We start from the raw sequence: 9,676 nt of genomic DNA, 5'->3' as shown, positions 1-9,676 counted from the left end.
CTTCACTGATTGGCTGCAATCCTTAACAGGCGGAGTTAAAGCTACGAAGTGCTATAGTACTGTACTGTTTAAAGAAAGATTTAACAGTCGGGGGGCAGCTGACGTTTTTATGTATATCTCAACAACCTGACCACCTAGAAACTTTTTTTAAAAAAAAATTAAAGCTGAGAATCCGGGCCACCTAAGGGGCTAGCCGGGCGCTGGGTGACATGCAAAAAATCCGGGTAAAACCCGGCTAACCAGGCAATATGGCAACCCTAAGTATGTTCCAGACTATCAAGATCACTTTAAATTTTGTTTCTGGTCTGCAGGGTATTAGTTATCCCTCCCAATTGTGTATTTCTGCAAACTTGATAAAAATTTCCCTGCACCTCCTCATCCAACTCATTAACAAAAATGCTGAAGAGCACTAGGCCCAGGACTGAGGCCTGTGGTATCCCGCTTGTTACTTCCCCACACTTTGAGAGGGAACCACTGGTAAGGACTCTTCGAGTATGATTCTGTAGCCAACTGTGGATTCACCTGAAAGTTGTTCCATCCAGCCTACATTTAGCTAGCTTGCTGAACAGAATGTCATGGGGCACTTTGTCAAAAGCTTTGCTGAAGTCAAGATATATTAAGTCCACACCATTCCCAGTCTACTAGGGAGGTTACCTGATAAAAAAATTGATATAAGATTAGCCTAGCAGGATTTGTTCTTGACAAATCCATGTTAGATTTAAGTCATAAGTGAAACAGATGAAAGTCCCACCGTGTGGTGGGGTTCTCCACACGGGTGGAGTTGGCTTCTAGTACACAGAAACTGGATTTCCCCTTGTACTGGGGAAATTGCCCATTTCTTTGATAACCACGATTCCATCAAAAATAATCTTCTGTGACATGTTCTTAAATGTTAAAGAAGTTCCTATTTGGTGTAAAGTGTTTCTAGAAGTAAGTCCCTAAGATGGGTTTGAAGAAGAGTTCTCCAATTGTATCTGCATTGAAGCTTCTCAGAGATCCAAGCAATTCCATTATCCGAGTGTATCTCCTCAGGCTTCTGCTATGAATCATTGAGATGAACTCTATCAGAGTGTGTTGGTCTTCCTGTTGAAGTTCCTGGACGTAATAGCGGCACTTTAAGTCATGCAAGTCTAAAATTAGAAATATTTAGGAAAAGTTTTAAGGAAAACAAATGCACCTTGCAGTCATGTTGATCCTGAAAGTAAGGAAGTATGAAGAGGTAAGGCAATAGCATTTGTTGCATGTTCATTTGGGGTGCTAAAAATGTATCTGTTGATAATAATATTGTGCTGTGTTTAATGATGTTTTGTTGTTCTTTCATTGTTTTAGATTCCTGCTGTTTGTTTTATGCTGATTTTTGGTATATTTAAGATGTTTTGCTTTATGTGATTTGTATTTTTATGTGCTAGAAATTATTTTATGAGAGACTGGCCCTAAAAAATCTTCAATTAATTAATAATTGTTACTTATGGAAGGATGAGACAGCGCAGATGAAGACTTCTTAAATAAGGAGTGTCGTACAATACTTATGTTCACTAAGTGCGCTGTTTGCTGGTGCCTGTTGAATTTGTGCATAATATTGCGGTTTATTTCAGAGGTTCTGGACACTTCTGGCCCCAAGCACTGTAAATACAGTGGAACAAAAGAATATAAGTCTTCCAAATATAAGCAAATAAGTATTTTCATTGCTTTAGAGGTTGTGTGACAGTCAAATGTTATGCACTGAAAACATCTAAGGGCTCATTTAGAACCTACTAAAAATCCATATATTCCTTATTGGAATTGTCTGCTGGTAGTCCATTAACAGAAATACAGTTTCCAAATAGGTGAAGTATTAACTATTTGGCACTGGTCAATGGACTAGGTTTGCAAAATTCTAGGTGTGCTCTATGTTTTTAATTGACCATGCCAACCTTTTCTTAAGTGGAGTAGTTTAAGCATAGCTGAAAACATGCATCTTGGGCAGGGCAAGTTTGTTTTTTCCAACTAGAATCATTGCTTAAGTAGCAACATGTTGTAACCAGTCTGATTTTACATCAAACTGCAGTTTCAGATTCAACTGTTAATGCGCCCAAAATAAAAATAGAGCATAACCTCCAGTTTGAAACACAAAAGGCTATCTTCACCATTATATGACATTGACCAATAAAAGGGCTTTGAAATTAATAAAAATAAATTTGATACAGATTTCTAAGATGAATAATGAGAGAAATATAATTTTCTAGGTTAGATTCTCTGTAGAAACAGCAGTAGTAACACAGAAAAGAAGCAAAGTAAGAACATCAAACATACAAAAATGTAATTCTCCATCTTTGGAGATGGCAGGTGTTGCCACCACTCTCCATATGCTCAGAGGCACATGTTACCAATTTTTTTCCAAGCTACACAGCAAGCGGATTGGACTGTGAAAGACCACCCCCAATTGTGTTTGCATTTTTACAAATTTGTATGGCAGTACAATATCTTAGAGAAGAAGTCAGGTCTCCTGCTTCCCTGGTGCATTCATTATAGCTGCCCATTTCCCTGCTTTTTAAAGTTTGATAGAAATATTTGTTGGCTATAGGTATCTTCTTAAACTGCACGGTTTTTTGCCTATTAGTGAATATACCTTTGTCCTGTAAATGGGTTGGCTAGGGCTCAATCTAGCAGTACCGTATTACGAACCCTTTGTTCACTAAACAGAAAAATAGCATACTTTCATTTCTCTGTCAAATGTTGGACAGTATTATATAATGGCAAAACAGTAGTGCCAGGTTGAATTGTTCACAGGCATGGTTCTGATCCTAACTAACCCTATTACTAGGAATGGGTGTATCTGTCAATTTTGGTTTGTCATTTTTCTATTCTCAAGTTCAATTCTCCACATTTTCACATGAGATTGCGAAAAATAATTAAAGTCATGGAAATTTATCAGTATTTTTGTGTGAATTTCTCCTAATATACATATTTTTGCAAAGCATATTTTCCCTAATATAACGCATTTGTGTATTTTTCCATGAATATATCACAGTACCTTCATATATGCGTTTTTGTATGCATTGCTTAGCTGGAGAACTGCATTTCAAAATTTGGAGAAGTAAAGTACACATTTTGAACAATAGCTATGTTTCAGCTTTCATAGTAATTCAGAAAGTGAACATTAGGTAGATTCACCTTTAAATGCGAACTGAATCAAATTCCCTACCTACTACTAAGAAATTCTACTGATTTCAGTTTCCCCATCCGTAAAACAAGAATAAAGCTTTCTTCACTGATTCCAAAAGTAGTATGAAATATCCTTAATGACTCACTTCCTTGACACTGTTAACACAAAAGAGACTTACATGAACACACACAGTTAGTATATAAATAGTCTGAAGTTCCCTTGAAATCTAATTAGAATGCCTAGTTGTGTGTGTTATTTGCAAAAATTATATTTGACTTCTGGTTACCATTGGAGGAAAGAGACTGCTCAAAAGCCCACTGAGATCTACAGGAGTCTTTCATGAATGAGGCTTTAATTATAATTCAGTGCCTACTGATCTTGTTACTAATGACTCCACTGTTGAAGATTTTGTTTGAAGGGTCTGTTGTTCATTCCAAATTTTCATAGTAATTGACTCCCTACACTGGTGCAGCACTCTCAGCAGGGATGAGGAACCTGTCTTTCCATATATTGTTGAACTACATCTCCCATTATTCTTTACCATTGTCTATGCTGGCTGGGGACTAATGGGAGTTGCAATCTACCAACATCTTGGGGGGGGGGGGCACAGGTTTTCCACCCCTGACTTACAGCAATGTAATATTATATTTACATTCTTCAGTGTATATTGTTCACTGTCTCCCTACATACATCTTCATCACATTAGACTAAAACTTAAAGTTTTAAATGGTAAAAGTAAATGTACATATTCTCTCACTTATACACACACATACTTGCATGTGTATTGTATGTAACACATACAATTAAAAATAATTGTTATAGTGTGAAAGTCAGAAAGTTTCCAAAAGTGGATTTTGAAAACATTTTAGAACCTAGTAAACAAAAAAATTTTCTTTAACCTGTTTTTAAATTTATGTCTTTAAACTGCTGTTTTAAAGCACAGTCCTGACCTTAACACTGTGGGTATAAGTCCCTTGGGTTTTGATAGGATCCGTGCACAAGGAACTGGGAGGAAGGATTGCAGTCTTTGTACGTATTTGGATGGGACTTACCAGGATGAAAAAAAACAATTTCTTTAATTCCTTTAATTCGAAGTCCACCTGTTCTTCAGCCAGGCCCAATATGAAAAGGGGCACCCAGCCCTGTTGTATCAATAGGATCTGGTCCTCCAGAGGGCAACTGAAAAAAAGAAGGCAGCTTTCTTACAAAAGTGGTAGCTTTCAGAAACACTTCTGATGCTCTGATGCAAGTGATGTTTGGAGTTTTCAGGATGACTCTTCAGTTTACTTCGCAGGGACAGCCAATATCTGGAAACAGAAGGGGAAAAGGAAAGTGCTGGGAGTTCCCTTTGGTCTTCCTTTTCTCTTTATTGTTAAGGATTTGGTAGAAGATGCTGTTGGGAGTAGGTGAGTGACTGCAACAATTGCCACTCATCTCAAGTGGCACTTGGGTAGCCAGACCGGCTTCCTAGAAGAGTGCTTTATCAGGAATCTTTTTGCAGTTCTGAGAGCTGATCAGTGCAGAACTATAACGATAAAATATAAGGGAGTATTTCTGACAACAAGGCAGACATTAAAAACACAGTAAGCTGAACGGTAATGTAACCCTAAGCAGTAAAGTTACCTTGATCTTTATTTGCTTCAGACTGTTTTCGTAATCACAGCCAACCATGGTGTGACTAAACAAATCCAGTTGTAGCTGAAAGGGTCTGAATGAGAGAGTAGGGTGGGGTAGAGCGAGGGTGAAAAGTTTAGTCTGGTTGTGCTCAGATGAAACAATAGAATATGTGCTCTTTGTTATTATGAATCACTTCAGCATCAAGGCAATTGTCCCTCAACACCAAGAACTCTGTATATATGTAAATAATTGCTATTATTGCAGTCACAAGTTTGGTATTATGGGGCCACAGTCATGGCCCTCTGTTCAGGGTGAGTCCACTGGATTGCATGCTGCCATTATAATAAGAAATTGGGGGCGATAAGTTCTACAACAGGGATGGGACCCATTTTCAGACCGTCTGTATTTGCATCTGGGCAACCTTGGGGGGGCCGCATGCAGGGGCAGGTGGGGCCAGAGGCAAAAGTGGGCAGAGTAACCCATGCAACTCTTGCCTTTGTACAGTGGGCGCATTTCTGCACACACAGACCCCTCTCCAATCAGGCAAGCAAGAGGCATTAGCAGACTTTGAGGACATTCCAGCTGGGCAAAAACACTTAAGAAGGATGCAAGACGGAGCTGGTCAGCGGCATGACCTGGGACAGTGGGCATGGGGAGAGTCCTGAGGGCCAGAGAAGAGGCATGTTGGGCTCCAGGTTCCCACCACCCATGGTCTGTGAAAATGGTTCAACTGACGTTTCAGGCTCTGAACCCCCTGGTCACCAGAGCAAAGCATTTCCATTAGCCACATCTAGAGAGAGAACGGGTTGATCTGCCGATCTGTTGCAAAATATCTTTGAAGCTGATTTTTTTTAAAAAAATAATGCACTTAAGCTGCTCCCACCAGATTTTACACTAAAAAGGGGTAGGGTTTGACAAGCATTGTCTGCCCCCATTTTCAGAAAAGCAAGGTGGAGATGCACTGAAACCAGCAGAACAGTAAAGGTGTTTCTTCTACCCTGAAACTTGGCAGTATATGAGAGATAAGTTTGAGGATGGCCCATACTGACTTTGGGGTAAAAAGGAAAAGTAATGGCTTATTTAGAATATGTTAAACATGTGATGAGTGACTTCGGGAAGTTCAGAGGTGGTTTCCATTTTCTTCCACAGACTTTGAAATATTTGGCGAGGAGGAGCATTTCTCTATTTTGTGTTATGTCTTTTAGAATAATGTTTGCTGCTTTATGTCAAGGGGAAAATTTTGTATGAGCCATTATCCATGAACTATGTAACATGTTTATAGTTTATATTTAAAAAGGCATTTTTGTAGCCAGTGTTATTCAATGGGAGGCCATAAGGGTGTCTTCTGCACATTCTCAGTATGAACATTTGTGAGAGAAGGTGAAGTAAAAGGGGGAGGAGTTTAATGGAATGTGGAGTGAGCATGAGTGACAGGCAGCGAGGATTGGTTGGAATATGACAGGAGTGTGGCTGTGTGAGGCACTGAAAAGGGGGCAGGGGAGATGAGAGTTATGAAAGTTTGAAGTAGGGATGGGGAAGAATATTTGCTAAATCAGATTTATAGCTGTGAGAGAACTAGAAAAGGTCCTCAAATGTAAAGATGTATCACTGAACACTAAAGTCAGGATAATTCAGACCATGGTATTTCCGATCTCTATGGATGTGAAAGTTGGACAGTGAAAAAAGCAGATAAGAGAAAAATAAACTCATTTGAAATGTGGTGTTGGAGAAGAGCTTTGTGGATACCATGGACTGCAAAAAAGACAAATAATTGGGTGTTAGAATAAATTAAACCAGAACTATCACTAGAAGCTAAAATGATGAAACTGAAGCTATCATACTTTGGACACATAATGAGAAGACATGATTCACTAGAAAAGATAATAATGCTTGGAAAAACAGAAGGAAGTAGAAAAAGAGGAAGGCCAAACAAGAAATGGATTGATTCCATAAAGGAAACCACAGACATGGACTTGCAAGATCTGAACAGGGTGGTTTATAACATGCTCTTGGAGGTCACTGATTCATAGGATCGCCATAAGTCATAGTCGACTTGGAGGCACATAACAACAACAACAAACTGGATTTTGACATAATCTGACAATCTGCAATGTTTTCGGACTGGCATTGATTTCTTGACTTCTGTCATTGGCTCTTTTAAAAAAAAATCCACTCTGAATTTTATGTTATTGTCTTTGTAATCATCTTTCCTCTAAGCTGATGCTTTCTTAAGTTAGCTCAGTGGAGTTGCTTACAGCATTAGCATTTTCATTAGCAATTATATTTTTTGTTTTTTTCTGCTGGAAAATAACCTGTGAATCAACAATTGCTGCAAGGATCGGAAACAAAAAAATGCCGGATTGGTACTGACAGCTGGACTGTTAGAATTCAAACAGATTGGAAGCTGCTACGAAAGACCCATCCCTAGTTTGAAGTATTTACAAACCAGGCTTGAAGTGTTTACAGTTTAGATAGGCCAAGTGGTTTAGAAGTTAGCCGTGAAAGAGATGGTGAGAAGAAATGAGTAAAATAGTTTGAGAGCCATGCAGGGAGGGGAAAATGTCATACACAGCACCTGGATTAATGATGGTCATCCTTTGAAGACACATAAGAGTCTTCAGAAAAATGGGGGGAAGAGCAGTTTGAGTGTGCTTCTCTGCTTAATTTCCTCTTTTTCTGTTGAAACCTATAAAGCTAGGCTTACGAGTTGACCTGAAAAACACCACCCTGGCTTGCTTCTGTGCCTTTAACAACCATACAATATGCAGAAATCAGCTGGGTGATTAAGGGGAATGGGAACATGCCCCTCTGCTAATGTTACCCAGTGAACTAGTTGTTGCAGGGAAAGAAGCATCAACAACCCAAAGTTAGTAACCCCATGAAAGACAAAGGAGGCTGTTCAGGGAAAAAGTTGGCAGCCCTTATTTCTAGCCTTATTTCACTTATTTGTTATTTCGAGCATTTGTACCCTGCTCTTCAGCTAAAAAGACTCCCAGAATTGCTTACATACAATCACTTAAAGCCTGCCTGCAGACTTACAGTCTAAAAGACATGGCACACAAGGAAAAGAGGACAGAGAAGAAAAATGAAAAAAACAAACTCAGGAGGCAATTCATAAAGTTAAATAGTAGTTCTTATAATGACCAGCTGGAATGGAAATTCTTTAGGGGCAAGAGGCAAGCTGGTCTTGCAGCAGAGCTGGTGGATTGCGAGGACACTTCCAAATTGGTCTCCCTATTCCAAAAGTGTTATGTCTGGCTTCACTCAAATAAAGGACAGTATAGGCCAACCACACCCAACCAGGTATGCTCCAGATGTTATGGACTGCAGTTCCCATGAGCCCCAGCCAGCATGGCCAATGGTCAGGGATGATTGGAGTTGGAATCCAGCAATATTGGAGAGCACCAGGTTGAGGAAAGCAGGTAGTATAAGTTGTTGATTCTAAGTTGCAGAGCTTGGAAAAGTTACTTTTTTTGAACTACAACTCCCATCAGCCCAATCCAGTGGCCATGCTGGCTGGGGCTCATGGGAGTTGTAGTTCAAAAAAGTAACTTTTCCAAGCTCTGCTAAGTTGTATATTCAGGTCTAAATGTGGTAATTTTAGAGCAGGGCCATGGCACCATTTTAATTTCCACAGTGCGGTGAAGCAATACTATGTCAGGGGCATTGTGGGAAATTTAAATGGTAGCACACTACCCAGCACTAAGCAAAGTGCAACCACCATCAGAGGTTCTTCTGAAATCTGGAACCAGCCCTATATAGGACACTTGTTTGTCATCACCGATATCCATTCTCACTGGTGCTTTACTGCAGAAGCAGAGATGATTCCTATTATAAAAATATAGCACTATTGTCTGGTACATTTTAATCACTTTATGATTGTTTAACAAATGACTCAGAACAATGGTTAAGGCCGGGGAGGTGTTTCAGTTAGCAATTTGACTACAGTTCCTCAGCATTTATTGGTATGACAAATTAGCTAAAAACATTTCTTTTTCTTTTTTTTACAATAATTTTTATTCAAATTTTCATAAAACATACAAAACAAAATCATAAAACATTCAAAGACAAAAAACAAAACAAAACAAAAATAATTAAACAAAAAAAATAAAATGTTGACTTCCCATTTGTCGCAGATCAAATCAGTTGTAGGTCTACAATATATAACAATCCTGTCTCTTAAATTATATTATAAAATCACTTTCCTCCAGTAGTTATCTTAATTAATCATCAAATCTCATAAACATTACTTTATTCTTTCCACAAAAAGTCAAAGAGAGGTTTCAATTCTTTAAGAAATATATCTATCAATTTTTTTCCAAATAAACATGTCGATTAATCCATCTCGTTAATAATAATAATAATCTTATTGTCATAACCATAGTCCAAATAAACATATCGATTAATCCATCTCATCAAAATCTGTTAGGTCCAATAATTTCAATAGCCATTATTCCATTATACATATTAATTCCATCTTCCATCTTCAATAGTCCTGTTAAGTCCAGTAATTTCAGTGTCCAATCTTCCATTATCAGTATTCCATAATAATCTTGCTGTCATAGCCATAGTCATATAATAAGAGTCTGATGGGAATTTCCTCTATCCCAAATATTTTCTTGCCATCAATTCTGAATAAGTTGCTGAAATATTGTTGTAAAGTCATATCTGTGTTCTTCTTTTTTACAAAATGCACTGGCTCATCTCTTGAGAGTTTTTCCATTGTCACATGGCTGCAGTTAATTCCATAGATTTTCTCTATATCAAGCTCCATCACGTCATTCCAGTCCAGAAGATTATCCAAGCCATTGATAACTTTATCTCTAATATCTTCATTAATTTCTTCAGAGATAACGTTAAATTCCAAACAGTAGATTTTATTTCTAATATCCATAATCTCCAGATCTTTTTCCA

At 38.3% G+C, this 9,676-nt stretch overlaps 1 pseudogene; it reads right to left on the bottom strand.

Annotated features, from left to right (window-relative positions):
- Positions 1-924: 924 nt before the first annotated feature.
- LOC133384144 (nuclear receptor subfamily 0 group B member 2-like) lies at positions 925-5,275 on the bottom strand (annotated as a pseudogene).
- Positions 5,276-9,676: the final 4,401 nt, after the last annotated feature.

The sequence above is a fragment of the Rhineura floridana genome, chromosome 4 (genome assembly GCF_030035675.1).
Source record: "Rhineura floridana isolate rRhiFlo1 chromosome 4, rRhiFlo1.hap2, whole genome shotgun sequence".
NCBI lineage: Eukaryota > Metazoa > Chordata > Lepidosauria > Squamata > Rhineuridae > Rhineura > Rhineura floridana.
The sequence above is the reverse complement of the archived record's forward strand: the minus strand, read 5'-3'. Positions and strand labels throughout refer to the sequence as shown.